At 40.8% G+C, this 12,108-nt stretch overlaps 1 protein-coding gene across 1 annotated transcript in view; it reads left to right on the top strand.

Moving 5' to 3' along the window:
• RASA2 (RAS p21 protein activator 2) overlaps positions 1-12,108 on the top strand; it is a 203,044-nt gene that overhangs the window by 26,767 nt on the left and 164,169 nt on the right. The gene's annotated exons all lie outside the window — the stretch shown is intronic.

Here is a 12,108-nt window from a genome sequence, read left to right as displayed (position 1 = left end):
GGGGCAAGTCCAGATTTATTGTTGTAGAAGCCAAATGAAACACACTCCAGCTTCATGATCAAGGAGTTGTGGAACTGTCCAGTGTAAAGACCTTGTGTAAATACATTCCCCACCTTCCAGTGGCTCTGCAACTCTTGAATTTTTTGAACCATCTTGCTTCTTGTTGCAGGATGCTTAGTCCATGAGAGTTCCTCCAGCTGGAATAATTCCACACATGCCATGAGCAGGAGTTGGACTAGCTCTTGGGCTTCAAATGAGTGGGCTAAAACCAACAAATAAAAAATTACCCTTTTGCTTTGCTTTTTTGAGTGGTAGGGTGGGGAATATTTAGTTTCTTTCATTCATACGTCCATCAGGGCTGTGTCATTGCCTCTACACACTTTCATCCATACACACATTTGAGACAGTCCCCTGTGGAACTGGGGCATAGGCCAGTCTACTGTGGAGGAGGAGTGGCCTCCTGCCCTGGCAGTCTTTTTAATTTAGTGGGGATAGGGGCTTGCCCTGGCCCATGCCCATGCCCATAATCAAGTTGCTGTTTCTTAGAGTGTGGTGTATTAACCATTGGGCCACATGCTGGCCCAATTTGCTGTCTGACAATAAATAGAGAGCTAATCATATGCTTTGGGTTGCAGCATCTTTACGGTTCTTCCCTAGATGAACAATGTTCATCCAGGGAAAGGTAACCCCCACCAAACTTTATGCTATGAGCCTGATTTTTATATATATGCTGATCAGTCTTGGTAAAGATGCAGATTCTGTTTGAGTAAGAAAGAAGCCGGTATTCTGAGACTGTTAGAAGGTAGTACAACTCCTCTCTGATTAAGGATTAGTCTCTGAGGCTGCATGCTCACAACCTGGCTCGGTGTTCTTTTCTGGACAGACACCAGTCTTTTGTGGTGAACACAACTGCTGGATCCCACATGCTTCTAATCCCCTAGGTCTGGTTAGAGTTGGGTCAGTGTCCCTACCTCTGGGTCTCTGAGTTTTTGTCTCCAGGAATGTTTAGTTTGTGGCAAGTTGGGCTGTGAATCTACCCTGCACTCATCAGCGTGAATCTCTTGAAGTCGAGGATGATTGTCTTTCATGGATTGTCGATTTCAAATTATCTGTGGGGCTGCTGATGGCCTGTAAGGCCTATTCTGGAGCTGCAGACTCTGCCACATTGCAGACGTGTTTTCAAGCAGGGCGGGTGAACCTGGGATATTGGTTTGGGCCATAGCACAGTCGTTCTGTCGCTTCCATTTTTCTGTTACATGTAGTTGCATCTGATTCTTGAAGTGCTGAGTTCTCTGCCTCAAGCAGTTTCTCCGTTGTCAGTCCTGGATTATGTGCTCTCATGAGTTGATGTCAATATTGCATTTCCTCATATTAGCCTTGAGGATGTCCCTGTAGCATTTATTCTGCCCTCCTGGCGCATTTGCGTTGGTTGAACTGAGAGTAGAAAACTTGTTTTTGGCAGTCTGGAATCAGGCATCCAGACAACATAGCTTGCCCAGCGAAGTTGATGATAAATAACCATCGCCTTGATGCTCGTAATATTGGCTTGTGACAGGACGCTCATATTAGTGTGTCTGTTATCCCATTTGATTTGGAGAATCTTATGCATACAGCGTTGATACCTCTCCCGTGCCTTACAATGTCTCCTGTACGTTGTCTACGTTTCAGCGCCATATAGTAGGGTGGAGATCACAACAGCTTTATAGACCATGAGTTTGGTTTTGGTTCTGATGTTGCAATCTTGATACACCCTCTCTCTCAGATGACCAAAAGTTCAGTTTGCACATTTGAGACTGTATTGGATTTCTTCATCAATATCAGCTGTCTGTGAAAGGTGGCTTCCAAGATATGGGAAGTGCGCAACATTCTCTAGTGGGTTATCGTGGATCTGTATTGTCGGTGCTGGGAATTGTGCTCCAGGAGCTTGCTAATGGAGGAATGTTGTCTTCTGGATGTTAGTCCCATTTTCTGATATGCTTCATCAAAGATGAAGATGATCACCTGAGGATCTATTTCTGAGTGAACACATACTACAGTGTCGTTAGCATACTGAAGCTTGGTGACTGAAGTCGGCGATGTTTTCATTCTGGATTGGAAGGAGCTAAGGTTGAACAGCTTGCAATCCATTTGGTAAATTAGCTGCACTCCTACCAGGATCTTATCCGTGATCAAATAAAGCATTGCAGCAAGGAAGATGGAGAAGCGCGTGGGGGTAATGACACAGCCCTGATTGACACCTGTCTTAACCTTATAAGGAGCCATAGTAGACCCATTATGGAGGATAACTGCTTGTATGTCATCATGAAAGAGATGAAGAACAGTGACAAATTTCAGTGGACAACCATACATCAGACAGATTTTCCACAATGCTTCCCTGTTAATGAAGTCAAAGGCTTCTGTCAGGTCAGTGAATGCTATGTATAGTGGTCTGTGGTGTTCTCTAAATTTTTCCTGCAGCTGGCGAGCAGTTATGATCATGTCATTAGTGCCTCTAGATGGTCTAAACCCACACTGAGATTCAGGAAGAATATCTTTGGCAAGAGCAAGAAGACAGTTCAGGAAAAGTCTTGCAAGGACCTTTCCTGCAGTTGCTAACAGAAAGATTCCTCTATAATTTCCAGTTGGATTTATCTCCAAAATGATGCAAACAGAAAAATCAGCTCAGAGACACTAAAGATCCAATAAAGCATGATCTCTTCCACCAATGCCTCAGCAAAAATACCTCGAACTAGCCTGCCTCAGATTAACTGTCCATGTGGACACTGCTGATGCACATCAGACTGCATCAATAAATTGTTAAAATGTGTCAGCAGAGTCCACATAGACAGTTAATCTATGGCAGGCTAGTGCAGAGTAGATTCACACCCCAGCTTGCTGTGAACTAATTGTTTGTGTAGACAAGCCCTAAGGTGCACTCCTAACTACAGACCCCCATGTCTGCCATTCTTCCTTGGGATGTGGGACACTGCAGCCTGACCTGCCTTGAACCCTGAAGCCAGTGCCTCAGCACTCCCAACCCCCCAGTGGCTTATATGTGTCCTCTCAGTGTGGGAGCTTTGAGCTCCTACAAAACGGCAGGCAAGCAAAAATACAGGCTGAGCAAAGACATTTCTTAATCACAGTCACTTAAGAAAGCACTAAAGAGTTACAGCAGTCTGCAAAATAACAAACAGCCTTGAGATGCCCTCCTTTTAGCATTATCTAACCCCTTCTGTGAGCCTGAGATCTGAGCATTGTTTCAGGAGAAGGCAGACACTCCTGCCTTCTCTCTTGCTCCAGTCTCATCTTCTGGCTTGTGGCAATGGAAGGCCTCCCACCCCGCTTAAATACAATTGTCCCTTTTTGCCCTTGTTCTCCAACTGGGAAATTCCATCCTATTCCCCCAGTCAGGCTGCTGTGTAGTGTCCAATGTCCTGTGGGGATGGCTGGTAATGGAGAGACTGTCAGTTGATGACCCTAGATTGCTAGATGATGGCTCCTCAGCCATAGTCATCCTCCAACAGCCAGAAGACAGGAATATTCATTTGGTGACCCTTAGAGCTCTATAAGGTCCTGTGTTACCAAGGCTGGCAGAGGTCAGCTCAAAAGAGACATCCAGTAAGACCAGAGTTTTACAGTGAATATTGTTTTGGAACAAAGGATCTAATTTTGAAGAAGATGGAGAAAATACTTTTTAAAAATGGTCAAGGAAGGTAGATGACTGTAATCTACATTTTATACCATAGGGCTGATCTGATAAGCATCCATAATACTGCATCTGTATTATCTATTCATGTATTTTCATCTGTATACAGTATTATAAAATAAAGGGCAGGACAAAGATTGGTGAACCTCAGCTTCATTCTACATAAAAATATGATACACAATTTGTTTACTTATTTGGTTTTTTATTATACATTATAAAAGAAGTGATATCTTGGGTATGATAAAACTACACTTGAACTGATAGTGCAGTAATCAATGAAATAATAGTATCGTCCACTTATTTATTCTGCCAGGGATGAATTATATGAATCAATGAGAGGTTTGGTTCCATAGCAGCTTTAGGTCCAGACAACTGGGATTATGAAATAAATACAATATAAATGTAATGAAATACATGGGGATATTTTCTAAGTCGATTTATATGCTGATCGTTCTAGACCAAAGCAAATCAGGTAGAATATTTATACACAAAAGATAATTTTACAAATAGTTTATATAACTGTCTGGTTCATAAGAAAAATATTGATAGCTTGTGTTAGGCTTGGTGGTTGCATATTTTGATAAAAACACAATGACTTTATAATTCTGTATATCTCTACAGTTTATAGCAAAGGAATTTTTAAAATGGCCATGTCATGTTTATAGTTAATTGTAGGACTTTTATCGCAAGTAACATGTTGAAGTAATGAGTCAAGTACTAATGACCAAACTGGAATTAAAATAAGTGTAAAAGATGGAAATATTGTACACTGTAAAATAATGTAATTTGTTACATAATTGCATTTGAATTTTTGTTTAGAAAATACTATTAAATGCAGATATTAAGGGTTGGGGGAAAAGTCTATTTTATTTTTAGAAAGAGTGATTATAATTCTGGTTGTGTTTGATTAAAATAACCTGTTCCTATTTTTATAAGTCTCTCCATTTTTTAAAATGATTTCAATATTGACTTATTTTTATAATTTACATTGTCAACAGATTTGTATCTCCTATTTTACTCATCTGCTATATTTAGTATTTTTTATTTCAATATAAAATTTGTATTAAGTATGAAGGGATGACAACACAGTAGCTACCATATTTATAAACTCAAAATAATACCATTTTGAAAAACATTTTCTAAAGTTAATTTAATTTGATGTTTCGTAAAAGGTAGACAGCCTTGAATACAGAAGTGCTTAGTTTATGCAAAGAAAACAAGCTGGGCAGCAGTACTGCAAGCTTCCCTACAACATCATCAAAACTGTTCTATAGGGTCCACCGCCAAAAATTAAAAAGGTAATTCAGTCTCCATCCTCATTCAGTTCCAGGCCAATTGGCATGATAGCTTTTGTGATATGAATATTGGCCCACTAGGAATTGGAATAAAAGAACCTATTAATTGCTGAATTAGCTTGTAACTTTTCTACCAACATGAACTAATATTATATTATAGGAGAAACAGCATATGATCGCTCGTGTAATTAAAGATTATATATAATGCATATGCATAGATGTACACTATAATACATATGCACAGATGTACAGTTTTAAGTTTGTGCAAACCTTTAATGGTTATTTCCTAGCTTTTGTGTGCATGTGCATGCAACCTTAGTGTTCTCTAAATGTAGGTTTAATAGTTATTTATTAATAAACATTTGAAAAGTTCTTTTAAGATAAGGACATTTTATAGGACATGGAAAAGACCGGGGGTGAAGTCCTGGTCCCACTTAAGTCAGTAGCAAAACTCGCATTGTCTTCAGTGGAGCCAGGATTTCACTCAGGGTTATTCTGAAGACCAAAGGAGTGTCTGGCTTGCAGTCTTTTGCTCATAGATTCCAATTTCAGAAGGGATCGTTCTGATCATCTAGTCTGACCTCGTGCATAACACAGGCTATAGGACTTCCCCAAAATAAATCCTACACCATTTATTTTAGAAACACTTCCAGTCTTAATTTAAAAATTGTTGATGGAGAATCCACCACAACACATGGTAAATTGTTCTAATGGTTAATTACTCTCACTGTTTAAAATATATGCCTTATTTCCAATCTGAATTTGTCTAGCTTCAATTTACAACCATTGGTTCATGTTGTACCTTTCTCTATTACATTGTAGGGTCCATTATTAAATATTTGTTCCTCATGCAGATATGTATAGATTGTAATTAAGTCACGTTTTAACCTTCTCTTTGTCAAGTTAATTAGATTGAGCTCCTTGAGTCTATTACTAAAAGGCATGTTTTCGAATATTTTAATCATTCTTGTGGCTCTTCTGTGAACCCTCTCCACTTTATCAACATCCTTCTTGATTTGTGAACACCAGAACTGGACACAGTATTGCAGCAGTGGTCATCACCATTGCCAAATGCAAAGGTAAAATAACCTCTCTACTCCTACTCAAGATTACCCTGTTTATACATTGAAGGATTGCATTGGCCTTTTTGGCCACAGAATTACACTGGGAGCTCATGTTCAGCTGATTATGTACCACACCCCCTGTGATGCTTCCCAGGAGTACCCAGGATTGTGAGGTACTTCCCTACCACCTGCCCTTAATGTGAGGAAGTCTTGTCTGTGCTTGCTGTGGATCAGCTCCCTGAAACTACCAGATTCTGGCAACACAAGCACTAGCTTCTAAGCCTCTGCAGACTCACTCTCAGTACAGGTTAGCAATAGCCACACTGCACCGCACAAATCCTTTGAGTGTTCCCTGTAGTGTGCAACTCTGAACATTCGCAGAATTACTAGGCCTGCTGTTCCTAAAAGAACACGCAGCACTTAGATATATTTATGGTGAAAACAGAAATAAGTTTATTATCAAAGACCAGAGATTCAAGTGATATTAAGAATATTAGAAAATAAATTGTTAATTTAAAACAAAATCATAACACACTTTCTAGAGACAAAACTTAACTAACAAGTTATCCTCCTGTCTAAAGAAGCATATCTCACCCAGAGTTCTCTTCAGCCTTTTCAGCACACCCTGGTTGATATCCCTTTTTCATGAAGCAAACTCGCTGTCTGTTTACTTTGTAGGTGAAGGATGCTAGGATGTCTTTCTGCAACCCTAAATATACTAGCACAGACCTTTTGATATGCACCTCAGAATAGGATTTCCCTCCACCCCTTCCCTAGTTTACTTCTTCCTGTTACTTTCTTCTATTTGAAGATTTCACAACCCTTTATTAGCATTCGGATTAGACTGGTGAGTGGAGGCCCATTATGAACCATATAATACTTAATTTACATATAAACAGACAAACGTTTCTTGCCTGAAAGTAAACCTGTTTTTCACATTTGTTGGTGACCAGTCCCTAGACATGGCCCTTAAGAACATAATTTTCATTTTATATACATGACTCTTTACACAACATACATACATGTGTTTTGAATTATATTGATGACCACCCGTATGATACAGGCTTTTGTCTGAGACATCACAGGTCCCCATTTGGTGAATGAAAATGTAAATATCAGACCCAGGAGATTCCTGTACCCTTATGCATCCCCGTATGCCCCGCTGCCAGTTGGCATCAGGAGGTCCATGCTCACATAACCTGCAAATATTTTTCAGACACACTGCTTCCCAGGATAAAGTCCCGCATCCTACATTCTTTGTTCCTAGATGTATGTATTTACATTTTTCTATATTAAAACACACATATTGTTTGCTTGTACTTAGCTTACCATGTGATCCAGAAAAAATCCTCCAATTTTTGTGACATCTGCAAACTTATCAGTGATGATTTTATGTTTTCTTCCAGGTCATTAATAAAAATGTTAAATAGTGTAGGGCCAAGACCCGCTTCAAGCAGGACACCACTAGAAATAGACCCTGTTCAAAGATGGTTCTCCATTTACAGTGAGACCTATAAAATAGCCAGTTTTTAATCCATTTAATGTGTGCCATATTAATTTTATATTCTAGTTTTTAATCAGTATCAAGTCAAACACCTTACCGAAGGATAAGTATATTGCATCAACACTATTACTTTCATCAACACTATCACTGTAATCTCATAAAAATATCCAATTTGTTTGACAGAATCTATTTTCCATTAACCCATGTTGATTGGCATTAGTTACATTACCCTCCTTTAATTCTTTATTAATAGAGTCCTGTATCACCTGCTTCTTTATCTTGCCCACAATCAATGTCAGACTGACACACCTATAATTACCCAGGTCATCCTGTTTACCCTTTCTAAATATTGGCACATTAGCTTTCTTTCAATCTTCTGGAACTTGGCCAGTGTTCCAAGACTTATTGAAAATGAACATTAATGGTCCACTGAGTTCCTCAACCAGATCTTTTAAAATTTATGGATGCAAGTTATCCAGAACTGCTGCTTTTAAATCTCTAACATTAGTAGCTGCTGTTCATACAATTAGACCGTTCATACAATTTCTCCCTGCAGTAGCAAAGCTCACGATTCCATTTTTTGTCCAAGAGAAGAAAGTCTATAAACACTTCATCCTTAAGGCCCATCCCTATGAGACAGCAAATGCTTCTATTGAGGGGCTGAGACAACGAGGTGAGAGCACGCAGCAACTCAGAGGAAGTGCTCAACATTTCATGGGATCAGACATTTGAATATGAAATGTGTTTATATAAATGCTCAAGTGAATAAAAGTTGACTACTCAGTACCTGATAGGACTGGTTTTCATATGCTTTTAATTTTTCATATGCTTTAAAAAGATACATTTCTCTGTTTTAATAAGTTGTGCTAAAATATCAAATTAAAAATGTAATTTTGGGACTGGGACAAGGACACACAGTCCAGAATGCAAAATATCTAATTTGTACACAGAAATGTGCAAATATATACAGCATAAGGAAAAATGCAAATTAAAATATTTTTCCCTCCAACTGTGTGCCACTAGTCTGCAACATGCATAAAAAATAAATTAACTTACAGTAATAGAAAAGCAGTGATTCAGGTCATTTGTGGGACAGCACTGAAAACAGATGTCTAACCAAAACAAGGAAGTTTAGAAGTATACGGAGCATACAATTAAATATTCTTCCTTCCCCATTTCATATTGCCAATACCAAAAAGTTTATGGTCATTCTACTAGCTGATTTATTCAGGCATAAAATATGCTAGTCAACCTCGGTTAGCAGATGTGCAAAAATTAAAACAAATTATCACCCCTGGAACGAATTGCTGTCACCTGTGAAAAATACGATAAGGATCTAGCAAACATCCATTTCACTGAAACATATAGAAAGGGAGTGAACAAACTTAGTCACAAAAGTGTCACAGTCTTCTTCCAGCTATTTCAATATTGCCGCCATTACATATTCTCCTGTAACTCTGCTCAATCATTTGTTCCATTTGAAATCACACAAGGTCAGGTTGCTGCATATCAGCTCAGAAGTGTTTGAAACAGCACTATGTTAAAGCACATTTGGGAACATCTAGTGTGCACCAGCAGGGTCTACAGGGACCAATTAATACACAACACGTTAGTGTGCTTTAGAAGTCACACCCCCGTAGTGCATATTACCTCACTGCATAGACAAGCCCTTAGTCAAAGGACTTGACTGTGCTTGGGATTAGCCCCAATTCACCCACTGGAGGCCAGCAACCAGTGTAGTTGCACTAGTGTAAAACTCCAGTGTAGACATATACGGTTGATCTTACTCTGGTTTAAAGCAGGAAGAAGCTCAGTTGGTGCAAATTGAAGATTTCCTTGTTTACCCTTGGAGTTTGCATTGGTGCAGATATGCCAGTTACTGGATGAATTCTGAATCAGGATTAATCCCAATTATAAGCAAGGCCTAAAATGACTTCATACTGGAGTCCACATCTTGGTGCAATGGCAAGAGAATGTGGTGGGGTTAAGCTGCACCACTTTGTTGACTGCTGAGTTAGGCCTTGAGTTAACGAAGAACTGTTTACAGTAGTGGTTCTCAAACTGTGGGTTGGGACCCCAAAGTGGGTCATGATCCCATTTTAATGGCGTCGCCAAGGGCTAGTATTAGCCTTGCTGGGGCCCAGGGCCAAAGCCCGAGCCCCACTGCCCGGGACCAAAGCCCAAGGGCATCAGCCCTGAGTGTGTGTGGGGGGGAAGCTCAGGTTACAGCCCGCCCCCTGACTTGGGGCTGAAGCTCTGGCTTTGGCCCTGGCCCCCCTGCCTTGGGTGGCCAGGCTCAGGCTTCAGTCCCTGCTCTGGGGTTGTGTAGCAATTTTTGTTGTCAGAAGGGGGTTGTTGTGCAAAGAAGTTTGAGAACCCCTGGTTTACAGTAATTCACCTCAGATTCACTTCATATGCAATTGGATGAATCATTACTCTGAGAGTAGCTAATGTTCAGCCATTTTCTGCCTGTTATATATTGTTTTCAATCTCATAAAAAATAATGGCAAAAATCCTAGAAAACTCCATATACTTGTTGCATCTCTGTCATAGTCCAGGGGGTTCTGTACCACTGTGTGCAAGAAATTGGAGCAATTTACTCCACAACTTGCCTCAAAAACTGAAGTAGCTAAAACCTCCTACTCTGGTATAACACACAGAAGATCTACAGGGTGTAGTGTTTGGAACTGGTGAAAAGCCTGAGGCTGTGTCTATGCTACAGAGCCTATGTCAGCATTACTCCTGGGGGAATTCTGCACCACTGCACAAATGCAGAATTAATGTCCCCACACATTTATTTTTTCCCCGAGAATAATTGATTCTGATGGGAGATGAAGGGAAGCTGCAATTACACCTTTTTCCCAGTAGGGCCTGATGTGGTGCCAGAAGAGAAGGCAGCTGGCTCATGGGCTGGAGCAGCCAGCCATGGAGAGGGAGGTGGCAGAGGCAGCCTTCCTCACAGCGCCCTGTCTGCGGAGCCAGGTGAGGAGGCACAAGATATAGAGAACTGGACAGAGTGGGGCACACAAGGCTGCTGGGGGTGGTCACACTGACTGGAGTTCAGAAGGGCAAATGAGGGGGGACAGACTGGGGTGGAGGCACAAAAGCATCTAGGGTGATAACATTGAGCCAGGGGCTCAATGGCAGTGGGGATGCAGGGCCACATAGGGACAGGGGGAGTGGTGGTGGCTGAATGGGGGTGCAGGGATACATGGAGATGGGCAGCTTTGCCTGGCTGAGTGTGGGGGCAGGGTCACATGGGGACAGAAGGGAATGGGAGGCAGGCCCACATGTGCAGATATGCCTGTCTGAATGGAGAGTGGGGATGCAAGGACACACGGACGGGGCAGATGTGACTGACTAAATGGGAGAGGCAAGGGGTCAGCCAGGGTCTGCATGGGGGAGACTCCCCAACTTCCTAACAATGCTCCTCCCCCCCCCCAAAAAAGTTCCCCCACCCACACCGAGCAACCCTGCAGGTTCACTTGCAGGCTCCTTCCCAGCAGTTACTTCCCTCTCCCTCAGCTTCTCTGTTACCCCTGATTCCCCCACACCTTTGCACTGCTGCTGAGAGGTACAGGAAATACATTTCTCTATTGTAGCTTAAACGAATTATTACTCAAAGTTCGGTATTAATATGCCTAGAAATCTATTTGTCAAAAAACATTTCCTGAATCTTTTTTCTTTGTTACAGACATATTTACTAACAGGTATTTTAAATAAATTACCAAATAATTGAAACTGGCATGATTATATTGTGTTATTTTGACGAAATAGGCAGAATTTTAAAATATTGTGTACAGAATTTTTAATTTTTTGGTGCAGAATTCCCCCAAGAGTATCAGCATAGTTAAGCCGGCATCCCTAGAGTAGATGCAGCATACACCAACAGAAGGAGTTTTTCTGCCAGTGTAGGAAAACCACCACCTCAAACAGCATTATTTATGCCAACAGAAGCACTCTTCTGTCAGCATAGATGTGTCTACAATGCAAGTTGGCATTGCTGGGGTGTGGATTTTTCATATCCCTGACTGAAATACTGTAGCTATGCTGGTAAAAGTTCTAAGTGTAGACCAAGCCTCAGTGAGAAGTACAATGCCAGCAAAATAACTGGGGGGAGAAGGAGAATTAGCACTTGAGCAACAGTAACTTACTATCAACAAATATCCCACAGCTCTTTACTTCATAACAAATTGCTAGTGGAGTCCAAGCATCTGCAATTAGATGTAATCCTTATCTCCAACAATGAGCTTGGAAGCGATCACTGCATACCTCTCTGGTATACTTAGCACTGTACCCCATTTGCAATCACACATGAAAGGTCAGATTGCTACAAATCATCCTCAAAACAGGATTGTTGGCTTTTAGCTTTCTACAAGGGGACTTCAAGTCAAACCACTTGTGGTTTGCTAGACAGCTTTCCTGCAGATCCAATGGTATTCATATTACTGTGACTACTTCTTGTATATTTTTGGACATTTCCATGCCTCATTCTTCAAAAAAGGGACTATATGGCTCTAAGGAAATAGATATGAATAGTACATTTCTAACTATTCCTTT

The sequence above is a fragment of the Lepidochelys kempii genome, chromosome 9 (genome assembly GCF_965140285.1).
Source record: "Lepidochelys kempii isolate rLepKem1 chromosome 9, rLepKem1.hap1, whole genome shotgun sequence".
NCBI classification, from domain to species: domain Eukaryota; kingdom Metazoa; phylum Chordata; order Testudines; family Cheloniidae; genus Lepidochelys; species Lepidochelys kempii.
This window is presented reverse-complemented; position numbering and strand designations above follow the sequence as displayed.